This window comes from Aegilops tauschii, chromosome 1 (assembly GCF_002575655.3).
Source record: "Aegilops tauschii subsp. strangulata cultivar AL8/78 chromosome 1, Aet v6.0, whole genome shotgun sequence".
NCBI lineage: Eukaryota > Viridiplantae > Streptophyta > Magnoliopsida > Poales > Poaceae > Aegilops > Aegilops tauschii.
In genome coordinates this window covers 107,757,409-107,763,194 of record NC_053035.3, presented here as the reverse complement: position 1 = coordinate 107,763,194, position 5,786 = coordinate 107,757,409, and the positions used below count along the sequence as shown (strand labels likewise).

The following is a 5,786-nucleotide window of genomic DNA, read 5'->3' as shown; positions in this document are numbered from 1 at the left end:
ATATTATTTGGAATTATTTTGAGATTGTTTGATACTCTTATTTGCTCCTATTGCATAAATTAGTTTTTGTTAAAAAATATTTTGGGATGAAAAATGTTCACTGTATTCTGTATTATCAATAATATTTTTTCTGTGTGTATTAGTATTTTTTTAGGAAGTCATCTGTTATTTTGTTTTAGCCAAATAGACCTCCTGTTCAGTATAATTGCTCAGCTAGAGATCACTATTCATTGGGCCGCGTAGTGCCAGCTGCACGCAGCCCATTTCCTTTCCTTCGCCCCGCGCGCAACAGTAGCAGGCCGAAGCCCAGTCGTAGCACCCCGCAACCTTTCTTTTGTTTTTTTCCTTCTCCTAGTGCCGCTGACGAGAGGGTCCCAGGCGTCGTCTCCTTCCTCTGGACGAACTCCTGGAAACGCACGAGAGTGTCCCCGAACCAAATCCACTCCGATTTGGCTCAATCTTTGCTCCTCGCGTAGACCCACGTCCGTATAAATACTCCCTGTGTCCTCCTCGTACGATTTTTCGCCAAACGGAGATCTCCCGTGCCCTAGAACGCGCCGCTGGACCTCGCCGGGGTACCTCCGTCCAGAAGCTTCCCGCTGGTCGATTCCGTCGCGTATGTAGGTTCCCAACACCTCCTTTCCCTATGGTTAGATTCGCTTTGGTCTCCTCTACCTCCCTCATCTCTTATTCTGCGCAGGGAGACACCACATCGAGCCCTAGGACCTCCGCCCGAAGCTTCATGGAGGCAGCTCCGCTCCAGCTGGTCACTGTCACCACAGGAGCAAGCCCCAATCGTCTCCGATGTCACCTAATTCATCTCTGTGGCGTTCTGCACCCGTCGGTGATCTCGACGTAGCCGGACGGCCCCTGTAGCCGTCGCTCGCATCACTACCGAGCCGCCCGACGCGTTCTTCTCCAAGTCTGGTGACCACCTTGCTCTGTTCTCCGATTGTCCGAAGTGTGAAGCGGATCGAAATTAAGCGTTAGAGTACTTCAATACCGTTCAAGGCAAGTTTGCACTTTGATTTTGCTTATCCTATATTCTGCTATGCAAGTGTGGTTTTATGCTATGATATATGTTTGGCCTGGCCGTGTTGTCATGTTTTGGTATTGATTGTATTATGTGTTGGTGTGATCAACTTGCTGTGGTAGACGTGGGCATGTGTCGAGTGATGATGCATGGAAGTGGTGAGCGCTTATAGCTGTAGGCTCGGGACTTTTACTCAGGTGAATGCGTCACTGGCTGAGCGCTCTATTGTCCCTAGAGAATGCGCCATGGCTGAGCGCACTTGAGTTGTCGGGGCTTTTTCTCATGTGAATGCGTCACTGGCTGAGCGCTCTATTGTCCCTAGAGAATGCATCAGGACTGAGCGCACTTGAGACATCTTGAAGATCTTTGTCATCTGTGTTGTGTGCACCTTGCCTATGTCGTGGAGGTAGGTGAAGGTAGTTTTAGGCGAAACCAAACTTGAGTGTTTTGTTTGTCATGCTTTGCTTTGTGGATGTAGGTTTGCTATATCATATTGTGTAATTTACCAATACATTCAATGTATTGACCATTTGTGGCTGCAACTTATCATGTTGCAGAATTTTCAGATGATTAGTGAGATACAGTAGGGTCGCGAGTCTTCACTCAACATTTCGCCAGTGAGCATTGACGGGACTCATCATTTGTTAGGCTACATTTCCGTTGTTATTATTGAATAAAGCTAGCTATGTGCTACTCAGTTTGTAATACCTTATGAATTCTGGATCATACGTTATATTAAATGATGCACTTGTTATTTGATATTCATATGTACTGTGTGTGCTAGCGAGTCGATCCAGGGACTAGCACGGTAAGCACAGAGACATCGAATCTTATCAGGTTCGGGTCGTTACAGTTTGCCTGGGACCTGCACCTCGTCGTCCTTGCGGATCAGGATGGAGCGCACGTTATACTTGTGGTGCTGCTCTGAGAAGAAGGTCGCAGTTGACCTGCACCTCGTCGTCCTTACGGATAGGGATGGAGCGCACATTATACTTGTGGCGCTGCTCTGAGGAGAAGGTCGCAGTCGACCTACACCTCGTCGTCCTTGCGGATAGGGATGGAGCACACATTGTATTTATGGCGCAGCTCTGAGGAGAAGGTCGCAGTCGACCTGCACCTCGTCGTCCTTGCGGATAGGGATGGAGCGCACATTGTACTTATGGCGCAGCTCTGAGGAGAAGGTCGCAGTCAACCTACACCTCGTTGTCCATGCAGATCAGGATGGAGCGCATATTGTACTTATGGCGCATCTCTAAGGAGAAGGTCGCAGTCGACCTACACCTCGTCGTCCTTGCGGGTCAGGATGGAGCGTGTGGCCAAGTCCCCGAGTGAGAAGGTCGGTTCTCACTCGGAACGTATTTTATACTTAGGCGAGTACTGGACTTCAGCTAAGCCTCCGAGTGAGAGGGTTGCTCACCACTCGGTAGGATTTTTCAACTTAGGCGAGTTCTGGACCGCAGCTAAGCCTCCGAGTGAGAGGGTTGCTCACCACTCGGTAGGATTTTTCAAACTTAGACGAGTACTGGACCGTAGCTAAGCCCCCGAGTGTGAGGCTTGCTCACCACTCGGTAGGATTTTTCAAACTTAGGCGAGTACTGGACTGCAGCTAAGCCCCCGAGTGAGAGGCTTGCTCATCACTCGGTAGGATTTTTCAAACTTAGGCGAGTACTGGACTGCAGCTAAGCCTCCGAGTGAGAGGGTTGCTCACCACTCGGTAGGATTTTTCAAACTTAGGCAAGTACTGGACCGTAGCTAAGCCTTCGAGTGTGAGGGTTGCTCACCACTCGGTAGGATTTTTCAAACTTAAGCGAGTAATGGACTGCAGCTAAGCCCCCGAGTGTGAGGCTTGCTCACCACTCGGTAGGATTTTTCAAACTTAGGTGAGTACTGGACTGCCGCTAAGCCCCCGAGTGTGAGGCTTGCTGTAACGCCCCGGATCCGATGCGCCAGGCGTCTTCCAGTTATTCGTCGTCGTTGCCATGTCATTTGCTTGCGTGTTGCATTTTGCCATGTCATCATTTACATCTCATCTGCATGTTTTTCAAAACTTGCATCCGGTCCTTTTCCGCGTTGTCCGTTTCGCGATCCGACACTCCCACACGCGCCCGTCGCCCCTCTCAGACCTTGTTTCGTGAACGGGAGAAAAGCGTTCTCGGAATGGACCGAGATTTGCCGAGTGGCCTTGGTCTAGCACCGGTAGACCGCCCGTCAAATTTCGTTACATTTGGAGGACGTTTGATGCCCCAACGGTTAACCGCGTAGCCCAAAACCCCCTTCTCTTTGCAGCCCAGCAACTCTTCACACAGCCCACCTAGCCCATCCAAACCCCCTCCGTGCTCTCGGTCGTTCGATCACGATCGTGCGGGCGAAAACCGCACCTCATTTGGACTCTTCTAGCTCCCTCTACCTATAAATATGTGCCCCTCCCCGAAATTTCGCGCAGATGAAACCCTAAAAATCACCCTCCGCCGCCACCGGACACGTCCGCCGCCACCGGACGAAATCGCCGCCGCCCCGCAGCCACTGGCAGCGCGCCACCTGTCCCTGGCCGCCGCCCCGCCGCCAGGCCCGCCGGGGCCCATCGCGAGCCCGCCCCGGGCCGCCTCGGGCCCGAGCGCCCCGCCGCCTCGCCTCGCCTGCCCCGCCGCCGGTCGCTCCGCCGCCCACCTCGCTGGAACGCGCGCCTCCCCGCACCCGAGTGCCGCCCCGCCCGTGCCGGCGCTGCTCCCCGTCGGCGACCTCCTCCGCGCCTCGCCGGACCCCGTCCCCGCCGCCAACGCCTCCCGCTCGCGCCCCCGGTACCCCGCGCCACCTCACCCCGCCGCCGGAGCTCCAAGCTCGCCGGAGCGCGCCGCCCTCCGTCACCGCGCCACGGATCTGGTCGGATCCGGAGAAGATGGATGAGATCTACCCATCCCTCCAACCAAACGGCCTCCCCGCGCCCTGGATCCCGCCGTCCCGCTCCGCCCGATCCCGCGTTGACTTTTCCCGCGAGGTGATTTTTCGTCTAAGTCCCTAAAAATTCATGATATGTGTGCATCTTTGACCTGTTGTAACTTCTTGCACATAGCTCCGTTTTGCGTAAATAATATATCAAAATGTTCATTGTGAGATGTTCTTCATTTTGTTCCACTGTGCCATGCTTGTTTGAGTTTCTATTTATGTTTCATCCGTAGTCGGATGTTGTTCTCATGTATATTGATGTATTCTTGCGGCATTTGTATGCCTTGTATGTATCCCCATATATTATGTAATGTTGATGTAATGATATCCACCTTGCAAAAGCGTGTCAATATGCGGTTCTATCCTTGGTGGGACCTTCGAGTCTCGTTAGGATAGTATCGCATATTGGGCGTGACAAGTTGGTATCAGAGCCTCAACTGACCCTAGGAGCCCCCTTGATTGATCGTGTAGTTTGGCCGTTGTTGAGTCTAGAAGAAAACTATTTCTGAGTCTAGTTATATCGGAGAGTAGGAATTCTTTTTACTCCTCAGCCCCTTCGTCGCTCTGGTGAGAGATCTTGACGTAGGTGTTTTGAACTACTCCTCTTCCCCTTCAATTTTTTTTTAGGATCTCACGGTTAGTTTTCGTTCGTTGCCCATCCTCTTTTCAATCCGGTGCATTTCTCGCCAAGTCGATTCGACCCTATTTGTGCTTTGCAAGATCAATCCGCAGCTCTTTTTCAATCGATGTGGTTTCCCTGTCCGAAGTTGTCCTTGTTTTTCCCACCCGCCCACCCTTTTTCTTCTCGAAGACAGAGCCCTTAATCGAGTATCCATCCTACTCGTGCGAAGCCTTTGCACTCTCTCCTCAATTATTTCAACCGGTGCTTTCTCTTCAAGTTATTCGTCGGTTCCTCGTTCAAGTTGCCTGTGTTTTTCCCGCCCTTCCACCCCTTTTATTTCGGAGTCTGAGCCTTTATTCGAGCAATCAATTTCATTCGTGCGGAGTATCTTCAGTCTTTCCTCAATTGTCTCAACCGATGAATTATTGCCTAGTTAATCTTTGTTCGTCTCATTTCCTTTTTCGGTGGATCCAATTCAAGTTTTTCGTTGTCGATCGTATTCTTTCCCTCAGCTCAAATATTTCCCTTTGCTCGTTCGCCTTTCGCCATTTTATCATTCCGGAGTGATGAAGACATCTCAGAAGATTCGTGTTTGCATTCAATTATTTCGATGTTGTCGCCTCATTCAAATCTTTCAATCCTTCCGGTGCATCGTCTCTTCTTCAATGCCTCTCAACGGTGTTTCTTTTCAGTGGGCCCTAACCCACAGGTCTTTCCCAGGATCTTACCTGACTCTTCTAATTTTCCCGGAGGTATTCTCGAGTTCTTTTGAAATTTGACGTAAGTACGAATTTCATCAGTCAGATGCTTCTCCAAGATCGCTTTCAAATTCTTTCATGATCGGGTCAACCTTTTTTCCTCTTTTCATTCTCCCGGAGTATCTCATCAATTTTGGTGTTGTTTCTCGTCGTCATTCTCAACATAGGACCGAAGAAGAGTTTCTTTTAAATCTTGCCCGTTCTCTCGGAGATTCGTGGTGCTAGCTTCATGTTATCCTCTCAAATTGTTTCTAGTCGTGCAATTCTTTTCACCCATCCGGAGTATTTCAGGAGTTGTTTTCCGTCTCAATTCTCTGGAGGCCTCCATTTCAGAATATTTCTTCGTTCTAAGTTTTCAAATCCGTTCTCCGATTATTCTATATTCATGCATTTTCGTTCGTCTCCATATTCTTCCGGTGTTTTGCTCTTT

At 50.3% G+C, this 5,786-nt stretch overlaps 1 long non-coding RNA gene across 1 annotated transcript; it reads left to right on the top strand.

Annotated features, from left to right (window-relative positions):
* The first annotated feature begins 334 nt into the window (after nucleotides 1-334).
* On the top strand, nucleotides 335-1,142 carry LOC120967467 (uncharacterized). The gene is made up of 2 exons (XR_005761237.1): nucleotides 335-620; nucleotides 701-1,142. It is a non-coding gene; the product is annotated as an uncharacterized lncRNA (long non-coding RNA).
* Nucleotides 1,143-5,786: the final 4,644 nt, after the last annotated feature.